The sequence below is a fragment of the Osmerus mordax genome, chromosome 2, assembly GCF_038355195.1.
Source record: "Osmerus mordax isolate fOsmMor3 chromosome 2, fOsmMor3.pri, whole genome shotgun sequence".
In the NCBI taxonomy this organism is placed as follows: Eukaryota; Metazoa; Chordata; class Actinopteri; order Osmeriformes; family Osmeridae; genus Osmerus; species Osmerus mordax.
This window is the reverse complement of record NC_090051.1, coordinates 16,362,944-16,378,199: the sequence shown is the minus strand read 5'-3', so window position 1 is coordinate 16,378,199 and position 15,256 is coordinate 16,362,944. Positions and strand designations below refer to the sequence as shown.

Sequence of the window (15,256 nt, the reverse complement as noted above, 5' to 3'; positions counted from 1 at the left end):
TGGTTACAGCAATATCTCATGCTAATGGGATACTTCTCACCAATATTTGGAATGTTTAGCATATTTTGGCACCGGTAATTTAATTTATGCTGGCACAATGGAATGACTGGTATGTTAATATCAGTTGAAACAGCTGTCATATACTTGAGACCTTGTTTGGTGACATTTGAATATGTATTGGATGCCTTGTGAATATGTCAGTTCTATACAATAGAGTATAAACAAAATCTGGAGACACATTTTGGAAACAGACACCTCAAACTTTTGTGCTATTGTACTATTGTAAGAATGTCAGAGAGGAGTTAGAGGTGTACAACAACAGCAAGCTCATTGGTTGAATTCCCACCCCCCATTGCCTTTTCTGAAGTTTATAACACCATATGTGACAATGGCAGATACGGCAGTATAAACTACAAAACATGAGATAAATGTGTGTGTGTGTGTATGTTATCTATGTGTGCATGTGTGTGTGAGTGTCTGTACGAATGAATTATGCTTTGTGCCTGTGAGAAAGAGAGATTAGTGATGAGACGCAGAGAGATGCAGAAATGAGACTGTGGTGCCAGGAGCAGCCTTCCAGACCCAGCAGGCCTGGGGCAACATCAGCTATGCTCTGAGACACAGCCTTCCTCTGGGTGCACAGCTTTCAAAACACCTAGGGAGAGTCTCGTACCAGTGTGATAACTTTATTGTAGTTACATGCTGACAAGTTGTAACTTTGAGCTACACCGGGTACTAAAGGAAACCACATTACCCAAAGCCATCCGGCAATCCGATGATTTGTTTAAATTACATTCTCACTGTTCAACATCAAATTCAAGTTTCAAGTTTAAATGTATTTGGCATTTGTAACAAATATGGGAAATATAGGTATAGCTACATTGGAATGTTTTGATCTGAGTCGTGTTGACAATCCCTGGTGGCCTATCTAATTCTATTATTAACAATCTCAACCTGTTAGACATACCATATCTCTTAACCCAATATGTTACCGTATGCCATAGTGACCTCTTGATCACTTGTTTGCCATAACATAAGCAGAATAGGTTAATAAACAGGATAAGAGCATTTTTCTCAGAGCTTAAGACAGTACAGAGCACCTAAATGATCAACCAATGATTCAAATCAATTTGGAGTATTTTACATTTACATTTATGCATTTAGCAGACACTTGTATCGAAAGCAACTTCCAAGAGAGAGCTTTACAAAAGAGCATAGGTCACTGATCATAACAACGAGATAGCCCCAAACATTGCGAGCACCCAAAACATGAAGCATACATTGTGGAAAACCAAATAAGTGCCAAAGGGAAGAACCATAAGAGCATGCAGTTAAAGAAGTTACAATTGAACAACATGAAACTCAAAAAGTGCAAGAGTGTACCTGTAGAAAAAACAATCAACAGTAAAATATTTCACAGCGAGTACAAGAATTTGAAACCGTTACAACTAACCAACAAGAGCAACAAGTCTCTCAATCCGAGTCATTGTGATCCTGGAAGAAACTAACATCAGGTCCAGCCAAGCATTCCTAAGTGCCGTTGAGGATTTCAAATCTTTGTTATCTTTGTGATGCACCTTGCCTCAACAGTATCTGAACATCTGAATCAGGCTCAATCTCCATGTCCTTTCTCTTCAGAATAGTTGCGTCATTTCACTGTGGGCCGTTTAGTTTGTGGTCCTCTTACCTCCGCTGCATATCAAGTGTTTTGGCCATCTCCTTTTCCTCTTCAAAGTATCGAAAGAAAAATATTCACCAAGGAATGATACCTTTTTTTCTGCTCTCCAATGCATCAAAGGCTAACTCTTTTTGTCATTTCCCCTTTAGAACTCAGTGACTACCATTGATCATTGTTCTGGGATCCCTATGGCTTCATGGGCTGTGTAAATCCTAACAATGGAGGTTATATCTGTAAAGTGTCCGCTGACACACTTTTTGGGGCGCACATAATTGTCCTTGTGTCAAGTTATAAGCACACTGGTCGTGCCACCTTATGGGTTTTCGTGGATCATTTTTTAACCGTTTTAAATCCTAAATGCATTTTTGTGTTTCCTTAAAATCAAGCACTTTCATGAAATACAGATAGTGAAGTGTTTGTTTTGAATTAGCATGTGCCTTCCTCCTACCCACAGAGTAAGAATAATAAGCAGGTCAGTGGGTGAGGCCAGAGAGTGGGCTGGGGTACAGATCCTCTGAGCAGCGTGGTTGGTCTATGCTTCACCAGTAGGCGTTCTGGGACTGAGTTGTAGAGGTATTGAAGAGGAGAGATAGCACGATGACACCTGACCCCCATCAAATCCAGATCTGATGGAGTTTTGCTGCCTCAGTTGGGTCCCAAGGCAGGTAAATCGAAACTCAGAATGTAGTTTATACTGTTGGGTAAGGGTTCCGAGAAAACACAGTAAGTAGTAGAGCCCCACAGTCGAAGTTTGGAGGGAATATGAAGACATATAATGACTAAAGAAAGCACTTCTGTGCCCATGTTGTACCCTCCCTGTGCCATGTTCTGGAATTGTAGAAAAGAATTATTTTATTACAGTCCTTTGTTATGTACTTTATCTACTGTGTTGGTCAGTCAATGATAATATAATTATGAGAAAAGGGAGGGAGCAATGAAGTAGAAGTAATGATGTCTTGATAAAAATACATGCTTGATTGGTGTGTGAAAATAAACATTAGGCCGTGTTTGTTTAATAATTCCATTCATCATCTGTGTTCTTTTGTAATCTCATGCTCCATTATAGTGACCTTCAGGTAATTCTACTCATATGCGTCTAATATCCAAGTCTACTGAGAAAGTACCTGAGAAAACTTTCTTTCTAAAGTCTGAACATTAATTGTCACTCATTAGTATTGTTGCAATTAAGCGATGCCATGAATTAAATATTTAAATGTCTGAAATGTTTCCACAGAATACACACACACATACACATACAGTACAGTGTTCCTCATTATCTGAGCTGGTATTTTTAAAGGAGATATTAATCAGTAAAGTTGGCCTCCCTGGGGAAGTAGGGATAAAAAATGGGATAAAAGCATCTGCTAAATGAACAAAATCTTATTAGGAAGAATACTGGTCTGTCTCACTTTGAAAAAGACAAGATAATAGAATGCCAATGGATGTTTTCTTTTAATTTAAGAACTACTTTCTAAAGAAGTAAGTAGTTAATGTTGTTATTTGTATTTTCTCAATATTCATGGGTTTCCAATCATTTATGATAGTTTTGTTTGTACTTACTGTATAATAATAAGATGGGTATAACGAGTACAAGAAAGGAAACCCCTCACTGTAATCAAGACAGATTACTGCAGTCTCTTCACATGATAAACTTAAACAAAACAGCAACACTTTATGAGCTAGTGTGTTTGTATAACCAACTTGAATAAATTAGAGGACAACATGGGAGGAGGTGTTGCCGTTGCCCAGATGGGACAGTGTTGGAGGCGGGACCACCAGATGGTCGGTGCCAGCAGAGAGGAACGGATAGGGTCAGTGTCATGATGCTGGAAGGGGAAGGAGGCTTTCAGGCTCATCCCTTTCCAAAAGAAAAAACAGGATGTATTGTGATCGGTCTAGGATATCCCCGATGTGTACAGTATGCCTTCAGTTTGTCTCCGATTCACTTTGGCTGGTGCTTTTGGTCAATCTTTCTCAGGCATGATCTAAAGGCATCATTTCCATTCCAATTATCCTGAAGAATATCAGGCAAGTGAGGGAGCGTTAGTGAATAAGCTTCCACAGATGTCGCAGATTGTCTTAGACAGATGGATGTTTCCCATAGGGGAAGTTGATCCATGTTCATAAGTCAGACATGTTACGTTTCCATGGTAAAGGGGGGCCGTTTACTGTACGCCAGTGAAGCACAGTGTGCACTCATACTTGCAGGATAAAAAAAAACAGCTGGATGTTTCCCCCATCAATTATGCGTTTGCCTACTTAATATACTGTACATGTGACATCTGAATTAGCCTGATCCAAACCAGACTCTCGTACATTTCAATTGTACAGAGTCTGGTCTCGCTCCATTGACAAGCGTTAACTTCCTTGAAGGCGGGTACTCTGTTGAAGTTTAAAACTATTGGATGTGCCCAGAGCCTCTCTGGATCTGCCTTAACCAATCGCTAGCGTTCGCCTTAGCCAACTCCTTCACGACTAACGGAGCTAGCTGGAAAATCAAACGAACCCCGTGGGGATCAAAGATTGTTCTTGCTCCGGCTTTAACTTCTGGATATTCGGCAGCGTTGCCATAACGGACCGAATGGCTTTGCTCGCATCTTTCTCCGCTGCCATTACGGAACTACAACACAAACTAGCGCACGACATCAACATCATCGTTCTCAGCCACTCCCTCTGTTCGCTGATTGGACAGGTAGAAAATTAACTGCTGACATCAGACTTACGTACCTCAAGCCCAGACCTAGTACAGAAACAAAATCCAAATTGAGCGGAAGTACATAGGAGGGCAGAGCCAGGCTACATCTGAATACCCATGTGGGGGTAAATTAAGTTCTATCTAATCTAATAAAATCTGATTGAATACTCCAATCAAAATTCTCCATGTATCATATTCAAAATCCTTTGTCAGTTTGATTACAGTAAAATCATGCAGTAACACTCAAGCATGATAAAAGGTTGTAAAAAAATCTCGAACTGTACATCAGATCAGAGCAGTCAAACCAAAAAGAAGAGCATTGAGCAACTTTCCATAGAGTCTATAAATGTTCTGTTGTGATTTGAAGTTGTTTGTTGTCTGTGTGTAATTAGGTGAGATCTCAAGGGGCCATCACAGTGGAGGGACATCGCTTGATTACAACCATTAATCATGTCTCCAAGAGGAAAATAAGGAGCACTACAGAGCTGATATGGATGGGCTCTGTCATTTTTTCAATGCTTCATTTCGGTTTGAACTCAAACCAACCAGCTCTGACGAATCCATCATGAAACATAACACAAAACTGGTCAAATAAGTTTATAAGTTTGGCATGAGTTTCCTATCTCTTTTAGAACACATTACAGCAAATTCTGTTCGAGAAGCTGACGCAATTATTCTCATGGCATTTCTGTTATTCACAGTACGTTAAGTGTCCTCACAGGACACACGGGTAAAGATTAGTTAAAACATGCAGATTGCATTCATTTCAGACCCCTATCATTCCATTTCCTTCAGTCCCTTCGAGGATGCTTGCAGCCAATTTGCCCTTGAAGCTACTTTTTGCTTGTTAGGACCGGAGGGCTTTTCTTTCATCTGCGTAGTCCCCATACTGCACATTTGGGGTGTGAGAGATATATGTTTCTGTATGAGGCCAAATCGGGCTCTGTAGATAGCGGAAGTGGGATGCAGTCAAGAAGAGGTACAGAAATGTGTTTAAATAAAAACTTGGCCATAATTCTCAGTCTTTTACTGTATGTTGTTTTTGTTAAGACACACATTTGTGACTATCCCATGAAAAAAAAGAAAGGAAACAAAAAGCATTTGTCATTCTGTACAACGTGGACCTGACTTTTCTAGAATGCCACTTGGGAACACACTTGAGTGAGAAATCTGATAAACTATTGTTTAGCCGTGGCAATAGTTTTCAATAACATCATTCACATCTACAGCTCTATAGAATTTTTCATTGATGTTTCTCTGAAGGTCCTCTTACCCCCACCATCAAGCATCATTGAATGCATGTTTTTTTGATTGTTAGTTTTTTTAAAGTGTATTCTTACATCGTACTGCAACTTCTATTGCTGTTGTGTGAAATACAGTTTCACACAACAGCTTATAACAGCAGTTATAAGCTTTCATGGAGCATCAACCGAGGTCATTTTTATAGTACAACATGTATTTTCAGGGTACGGTCCTTTATTGCGAGATGTGTATGAGAGAGAGAGAGAGAGAGAGAGAGAGAGAGAGAGAGAGAGAGAGAGAGAGAGAGAGAGAGAGAGAGAGAGAGAGAGAGAGAGAGAGACATGTTTTCTAGGCTTCAGGTGGGAAAGTGTTTCCAGGAGGGGATAGTCAGCTGGAGTCACCTTGCTTGGGGGGTAGGCACATGCAATTTTGAGAGTAACCTGGTGTTGCTGCTGAGGACATGGGCCCAGTGACTCACCCTGGCCCAGGGCCACAAGAGTCTATCACCTTCAGACAGACGTTTGCCCATTGGGGAGTGACACTTTGAATGCCTTTGGTCACAGAGGCTCAGTCTGACACTCAAAGCAGATGGTGAAACCATGATGCCAGGAGAGGCATCATTTTTGGCACAGGTTCTGAATGAGTGAGGATGGAAATCTGATCAGAATCTCTCTAATCTGATCAGGGCTATTTACTGAACTGATACTTAATCACAGATAGTCATTTGATTGGCAGATGTTATTCTGCTTAGGCTAAGGTAGATCTGCTTTGACTCAGAGGGAAAGATTGGTCCAGATCAATATCCTCCGTTATATATCGACTGGATGCATTAATCTACCCAAAGTATTTGGAATACAATTCCCTACACAATCCTTGGTCAAGAATGGTTTATGTTTTAACTTCGTCAGTTATTATATAAGATATAATGTGTTAAGACACACATTTTATTATATTTTTATTCAAAGTTAACTATCAAAGAGCTATCAAATCCCACAGCTCTCAGAACGGTGTAAATAATGTAAGGGTTGGAGGAAGCTTTCTGTTCTTTATTGACGCCTATAGTGAGCTGTGATGCAACATAGAGCAGTATGGTCCAGGTATGAATCCTGCAGGAGTGCGAGGTTATTAATTGAGAGCATCAATAACAACGGCCCTTGTTCTCTCTCTTGAGGAGAGCATTCATCATGTGAGGTCAGTGCAGCCAGGCAGGAGAAAATGGGACAAGTTTGGCCACACTGAGCACAGGGTTCATTGCACTGCAAATCTCCCCAACCCCACCAAAGTGACAGAGTGCCATAACACCAAGCAGACGTTGGTGTGAAATTACGACAGCATGTTTGTGCCTGTGGTCATATGTACGGGTGACAAATCCAATCAGGTATGAGACTCCTGTAGTCATCCCTTTTTATTGTTCCACATTATGCCAGCTTTGGTGGACCTCATGTCAAGAATCCAAATAGAATATGGACCAGGAAGAATAGAATACGGTGGGATGGTTAACAAAAGATACTACTAACAAAAGGTACTTATACACCTTCGATTTGGAACAGCACAATGAGTGGCCCTGCTTGAGGCCGAAAGACCAAATTTCCCCCTCACTGAAAAACAGTTTGGCTGGGATGTTGTTGTTTTCTTGTGTAAATTGTTCGTGCTGGAGTGTTGGAGCCCTTGTTTGTTGAAAATCATCTCAGTCAAGCATGAACTTAACAATTTAAGATTGACTGTGTTACATATATTTTTTTTTCAATAGATATTTCACTGCAATGCCTGACTTTGAAGGATATTTTTGGCTGCATGGTAACCATGGCTGGCAACATCCATGGAACTCTTAAGGTGATGAATAAGGTCATATGTTGAGTCTTATTGCACCACACTTTATTCCTGTGCAGACTGAAAAACATGAGTGACTTAAGGGAGTGTATGCCTCTGGGGTGGGTTTGAGAAGTCATAATAGGTGTTGGTACAGTACATTTACTTTGTAGTGAATTATTAATATTTTTTCATTAAATCAATAGTTTATTTTGTAGACCAGATTACATTCTCAATACATTTATTTATGTACAGTAGAACAATAAAAAGGTGGAAAAACATTTACTTCAGTAAAGTTTGGTGACGGAACCTATTAAAATGTTTTTAATAGATTCTCCAATGTTCCTGTATTGATAATATTTGTCGTTTTCACTTACTGAAGGAGCATACGTCTCCAATCACAGAAGCATAGTACATTCTACATAGACTTCTTTTAAATCATTTTTAATGATTTAGAATAACATTTGCATGTTGTTTTTCATCACACTGCATTGCATTGGTTTGGTGATTTGTTTGTCTTGGTGCAACAGAAACATGCCAAAAGCTAAGAGCTACCGGGTACTTGTGCCTCTGACAAACAACTTGGAAACTGTTTCCCTTGCTCACTTTAGTCAACTGCAATTATTGAGATTTTAAAGGCTCGACAGAAATTAGCCTGCTGTTTTACTAGGTCAAGTTAAGATAAGTAATACAGTACCACATGGTCAACCCAACAGAGAATCCATTTTACATGTCCCTTCAAGGTCAGTGAGACATAGTTGGGGCTACGTGTATACACCATGGCATTATTTGCTGTTAATCCTATTACAATGATTTACAATAGCAGCCAGTTTGGCTAAAGCTATGAAAATAAAATGGACGCCAGAGATGAAGCCAAAAAGCATCATTAACACGGTTAGACTTCCACATTCAAACAAACCATCCTTGCTGCTCCCTCAAGCAAGCACTTTCAGACTCCAATTTTGTTGTCCTGGCCTTCACTGACACCACTTAATAGGAGAAAGTGGTCATTAGGGAGCCTTTTCAAACAACCCATCCTCACTCACACACACACACACACATTTTTTTTGTCTCACACTCTTTCTCTCATACACACACACACACACAAGCATAAATAATCCTACTCCACAAATCTTCAAATCAAAGTGCCAGTGTTCGTTTTCTGTCTGCTATTTAGATAAATCGGTGAGCAGAGGTTATAATGCCCCCTTTTACCTGTCAGGTCTGAAGGCTTGGAATTCTTTGCTCTCTCTTTAAATATCAGATATAGCTAGCCTTTGTCTCAGAGAAAGCGAGACTAAACTGAAAATGCAATGTGACAGTGTGGGCAGGGTTTAAAATAAAAAGAGTCCCAGACATGAGGGTTAATGAGTCAAACCTTACTATGCTGATGTAAACATTTATGTCCTGAACAAAGCTACGGTTGCTCCAGTAATGTTGCAATTTATATTATTTATTCAGGCTACCCATGAAAATGTCTGTATGTACTGTAAGCCTTCATGACAATGAATGACAGTAAAAGAAAAAAGAGAAATGTGTGCGGAGTGGGAGGAAGATTATAAGTATGTTCTGCCTATTTTACGTAATGTTTGAAGTGTCAAGCACAAGAAAGACATTCCAAGCTTGTTGGCATCAGTTTGAGCTTCGGTTGTATGAAAAGTAAAATACCACTATGAATCTGTAAAAATTTGCTAAAAAAGTTTGATTATTCAATTCAATAAATAATCAGCTGAATGAATGAATGTAAACCACATACACATTTCAAGTAATACAGTTGTGTACCTCATAGTGTGAATCATTTCATAACATCAAATGAACCAGCATTTAACAGACAATAGTTTTTTCAATGCGTGTCTAATTTACTCAGAATTTTCACACATGACTTTCTCGTTAAAAGCAATGTCGTTGTAATTGGAGTTGTGCAATTGATGGATTATCTTTCTGATTAGTCGACTGAATAGGGATTGAGGAGACTGCTGCTCCCACAAATCTTTGCTCATCGTTGCTATGACAACATCGTTTATTTTAGTTATCAGATGTGTGAACATTCTCATGTGTCCTCCCAAGGCAGTTTTAGAGGGTAATACACTGAATAACAATGAATGAAAGTTCATACCGAATGGTTTATATGGCAGACATTACATGAATACCTTATACTGTAATTTGACAGAGATTACTATTTTAGAAAAATCCTGGTGTTCTGATAAAAGTGTTTTCTAGGAACTATCTTTTGATTGTTGAATGTACTGCATCCTAAATACGGTAGTCCATTGTGTTTGTGGCTGCAGAGGAAAGAGAGGTCTGGAAACACTATCTGTGCAGTTATGACATAAATACTGTGATATAAGCATGACCTGCAGTAGACATTTAGTAATAGTAATAGTTCTAGTTGTAGTTACAGTCGTTTGATTTTGCTGTGAATTTGTCATTATGTAAAGTTGAGAAACTGAGTTTTGTGTTAATTTGTGTAAAAAGGTACACAAAAACATGACATCGATAATGTGTTATGTGGAACACATACAGTATGTTTTACATACAGGTTTTAAAATACTTTTCAAATGACATACTGTATAGTACAGTGGTTCCATGTGGAAATATACTTCAGTAAATAAATGATGATCTTTGGAAGTAAATTAAATTAAGGCCGTAAGTCTTACTTTTGTAGATTGTATTAACAGTGAATGTGTCTGCCAGTTGATACTGGACAAGCTCTGCTTGATAGACCATGTTTACAGCATAAAACACTGTATTATGTTGATGAAGGTTTTCATTCAGATCAGATTGATCTCTATGCTTGAGCCTCCTCGACTCCTCATCCCCTGTTGTTACTGATGTGTTTTCCCCATGCTTTATTTGAATTAATAGCAAGCAAGCAAGTATCTATGGTGTGGTGCTGCTTAACGAAGTCCAGAAGTTGCTGACAGCCATGTTAATTAGGAGTAAAAAGGTCAGATACCAAGTAATGAAGTGAGTCACAGAATGGCATTGCAATTAAACATTGTTTCTGGTAATATCAAGCAGTAATGCTGGACTGCATATTTTCACACTTAATTGCTTTGGACTGTGAATGTGGATGATTTTGTCTCAAGCTGAGAGCAGGAATTGGATTGGGACTATTAACTGTTGTTCCCTACTGGATTTCAACAGTAGAGAAGGTTCTTCTTCAATGGAATTTGTAGAATAAAAAAAAAATGCTTTAATTAGTCTAGCCTACAGTACATTCCTATTTGTCATACAAAAATAAATATATAAATAAAACAAATCGACATTCATTAGGATTAGATTGGACTATCCAGTGCATGCCACTGTATAGGCTGTACGTTGTTGTACATGAAGTGCCTTACTAACTAGCTATGTGTTGTCAAATGTTGTGAGGAGAAAATGTTCTGCACTGCATTACTTTCTCTGAGTGTGCTGCCTTTCTGGGATAATACGTCAGTATTGTTATGGGAAAAAAACTATGGACACATTTAGAAATACATATCTTACATGCTCAATCTCCATCTAATAGGTTACCACACATTACACTTTGTATTCTTTCTACATTGGCTCCTTGGATTCATTCCACAGACAGACTTTTATTACTCAAATATCGTTTAGTTCTCAAATCTCATGCCCTGTTTATTGTCTGCAGGGCAAATATAACTTTCTTCCTGATCCTTGCGAAGCTTAAGATACCAAAAATATGCTTTGGAATTGTGTTTCAGGAAGCATTAATGAAACCCAACGAGTTAAGCTGCAGGCTAAGCTATAAAATGCATTTTATTCTCAGCTTTGTTTAACAAGTATTACATATTGCTTATCATTTATTATCAGCATAACCTGCGGCAAAGGCCACACACACACACACACACACACACACATGCAGAGACAGATAGACGGACACATACTGTGTACACACTCACACAAATGTGTACTTTCATTTGTAGTTATTGAGCTGATGCTGTAGTCTACCTGTCAGCTTCAAAAGCTTTTCTTTATTTTTTGAAGAGAAGCAAATAAGTCAGTGTTGTGATGGACTTTACTATTCCTTCTCAGCATTGGGAAGCTTATCAGTACTTGCAATCCATAAACAGTTTGGATTTCCAAATTTGGAATTGGAACATGTGACTTTTGGACTGAAAAAAATTACAGTTTAAAGCAGGACAAGTCAATACATGTTCCTTTATACAGGTGTAAAGCTACAGGATGGCACATGTCACAACTGGCAACTAAGCACAATAACCAGGTGTAATGTAATGTTCATGAAGGATCAAAGGTTAGGGTAGCCAACTTAAACTGCATGGGTTTTTCGGTGTACAAACAGAAGTAAGTCCAAGAGCCTAGGTAATGTTCTGCATTGCACATGGGTATATGATGGTAAGGAGAATTGCTGAGTATTTCAGTAAAATAACAATGATTTATATTATAAATACGTACAGTTATGATACTGCAAATAGATACTAAGTACCTTCCATTATCATTGCTTCCAACACAGAGGATTGTAAAACAGGGTACCTTGTATCTAAGGGGACCATTTAATGCTCTGTTGGCATTTTCTTTTATTGGTTGTGCACATATCAATTTCTCTATAATGTGATGCTCATTTTCCAGCGTAATAAGACATGGTTATGTTTTGAGACACATTAGATGACATGTGCTCTCCATTTTCTAATGGGATTAAACTAATCAGATCTGTGAAAGTTGACTCCTAGCTGTGTGGGTCATCTGAGTTTACTGAGGTAAAAACTGGAACCTTTACTTAACCGAAGAGCAAGTTCATATTATAGTCATTAATGTGATATATCTGTGACTCTACACCCAACCAGATGACGAATTGATATTCCAAGGTAGGTATTATTATATGGGTTGCGATGATCTGCCTATATTTATTGCATACGGTAGATAGATCTATCCTTCGTTTAAACAATGACAATTGATGCCAATCATACTTTAATTCATTTGTGAATATTCAATACAGCTCTTTGTGCTGCATTTCTGTTTAAGCTGCACATAACTTCAAACGTCAAAACAGCATATTGTTGAGTGTTCATCACCTGGCAAAATGTATATATAATTGGGAGGCAGTCACCAAGCAACAAACTTAACACCCTTTTTTGTCAGAATCATTCAACAATAAAAGTGTTTGTCCCTCCTCAATTGCGTTTTTCATGTGAACCGCGTTATGCTTCAAAGGGTTCGATTTTTATGGTGAGAGAGCAGGCAAGCAGCAAAATATATCATCAACTGGAAGTCTGAATGTTCCAGTTTGATTCATTATGGTCATTCAGATGTTAAGTTTTAATCAGTCTGTATGGATTCAGCTTGTACTGTACAGTAATGGCATTATCACTGATTAACAGTAGCAAACGTCTTCATTTTTGTGGAACAACTTAGGGAAGGAAGCAGGCAGCTTGGTGTCACTGCAGAATGTAATAAATTGGAGAGCACTTTAGCTCCAGGTTACCTTGCTCTTTGCTGTCTTTTTCATAACCTCCATGAGATGCTGCTTACTAAAGTGGAGTTGATAGGTAATAGGCCATGCAGCTGGTGCGTATGCAGGGCTATCGCTGGAGTGATCCTTCACTGTTACTGTACATCCCTCACTCTACCCCCAGGATGAATGCTCTTAATCTGGTAACACCCTGCCCCATGACAGCCCCACAGGCCCTGTGACAAGATGAGCCAAACAGAACCTTGACTGGCAGTTCACCTCACCTCATGACAAAAATCCTGTCTGCTTAAGCACCTATTACTCTACCCGATTGGTAATCATGACCTGGGGTGGGGGGGGCTATAAATCCACAACAGGTCTTGAGAATACTGGAGGTATGTGAAAGAACATGGTGATTAGATGGCCTTGAAGAGTATGGTGATGGTGGTGTGGAGGCTACTCGATTATTATTCCTAATGAATTGTTGCAGTGTATGGGAATTTTACTGCTGCCTACCTATTGGCTGTGTATATAGCCTACTGTATTGTACTTTGGAATTGTGATGGTTTGTTACTGTAGTTGCATTTTAAGAGGCTTAGATGACCCAAACTGCAGAGAAGGTTTTTCAAGTGTTAAGCGATTAGCCAGATTATACGAGCATCTCCCGCTTGCCAAATAACAATTACTATTGCCATGATTCAATAGCCCATGAGATACCATTCTTCCTCTGTAAGGCATTTTGCTGTAATGCCTTCCCTTGCATGTGGAGCAAAAGGGCAGAGAAGACCGCACAGATTTAAGATCGCTCATGAATCATTCATTGTATGCTCGTCAGGGAATGTTGCCAAGGAGCAGAAGGCTATTCCAGCATTGTCTTCTGAAACTTTTTTGCTGGTGTTCCCTTTGATAATTTGTTGACATGCCCCTGCTGTTGTTGAGAAAATAAACGTGACCTTGCACTGCAGGGAAGGTCGGGCAGTGTCTAATGAAGGCCCTGTTGTCCTTTCACATTGATTTCTCACGCATGTAGGTTAGAATGCAGTCACACCATGTTACCATGGGAAATGGCTGTGGGTAAGGGATGCGTTTCCAGTCGTTGCTTGCCGGTATTTGTAAATGCATTCCTTGTATCTAGAAATGTACATCATTATTTTATTTCCACCATACATTATTTCTAACTAGACTTGGCTTTGTGGTCAATCATTTCCTGTTTCTTTTTGTAAGAGTTGAACTAAAAGGGAAAGAGGGGCTCTTTCTGTGCTGACATCAACAGACCTGTGTGGGCTTGAATCTTGGAGTTGCGTAACATCGGAAGCTCCTTCATCACAACGAAATGGACAGTAATGGTACTGTTACATCTTGACACAGTCATCGGAGGCGATTGGCATTTAGGTCTAAATACCACATGGCATGTGTCATTCCCAGAGATAAGCTTAATAAAGATTCATTAAAGCATAATAGGGCATGTTGAAATGCGTGCCACTGCATTGCAATTCCTAGCAGATATGAAGATTAGGGGCAAACACACTGCCATGCTGTGGTAATTCCTAATAACCTCCTGTGTTTGGCACACAGCCCTGACTCATCCATAATACATATGACCTGCAGCTGGGCAGAAAGCAGTCTACTCCTAAAAAGTATACTGGTGTATGTTGCTTATACTGAGTGTGTGTGTTTATGTGTGTGTGTGCGCGTGCATGTGTGCAATATCTGTGATTTCCTCCAACTTCCAACGGTCACTTGAGGGTGTATATGATGCAGTAGACCTGTATTACCTTTATTAGGTCAACCATTTTAACTTTGAAATAAAGACACTTTAGTCATCTTGCTGTCTGCTGTCTGATGCTTGGCCTTCCTTGGCGAAGTTATTTTTTGAAGCAATTTTTTCTCTGCTGTCTCCAAACAACACTTTTTTTCTTCATGAGAACGGGCATGTTTCAAAGGCTCAACGGCTTTAATGAGCCACAGAGTTGTGCCCGTGGTGACAACTGGGAGACAGCAAAGGAGCTTGTGATAATGTGCCCAACCAAGCTTCACTGAACTGGCCTACTGTTATGGTAATGGGTTATATTTTCCCCCTCACCAAAAAATGCTGCCTTCAATTTACATTTTAAATTTGTATTATTCGGTTAAGTATGTTTATGTTCTAAATTATTGTTAGTCGTATAAGAACCACATCATTCAGTCTACATTTATAGCAGATGTATCTGTGCATCTGATATTTTTATTGGGGAGGAGAAAGCAAAGTATCTTGTTTTCCTCAATGGCTTTTCGGTTTCCTTCTTTTTGTTATGATATTTTGTCTGAAATAGTCTTGAGTGCAAAAGCTGCAGTGACAGCAAACATTCTGAGTCAAGGGGAAAAGCTTTGAGAAACTGAAAAGGGGAAATAAATTGACATAAGAGGTCATCCAAATGAC

The 15,256-nt window shown here is 39.2% G+C and overlaps 1 protein-coding gene across 1 annotated transcript in view; it reads left to right on the top strand.

Annotated features, from left to right (window-relative positions):
- Positions 1 to 15,256, top strand: part of lrp1bb (low density lipoprotein receptor-related protein 1Bb) — a 149,121-nt gene that overhangs the window by 18,005 nt on the left and 115,860 nt on the right. The gene's annotated exons all lie outside the window — the stretch shown is intronic.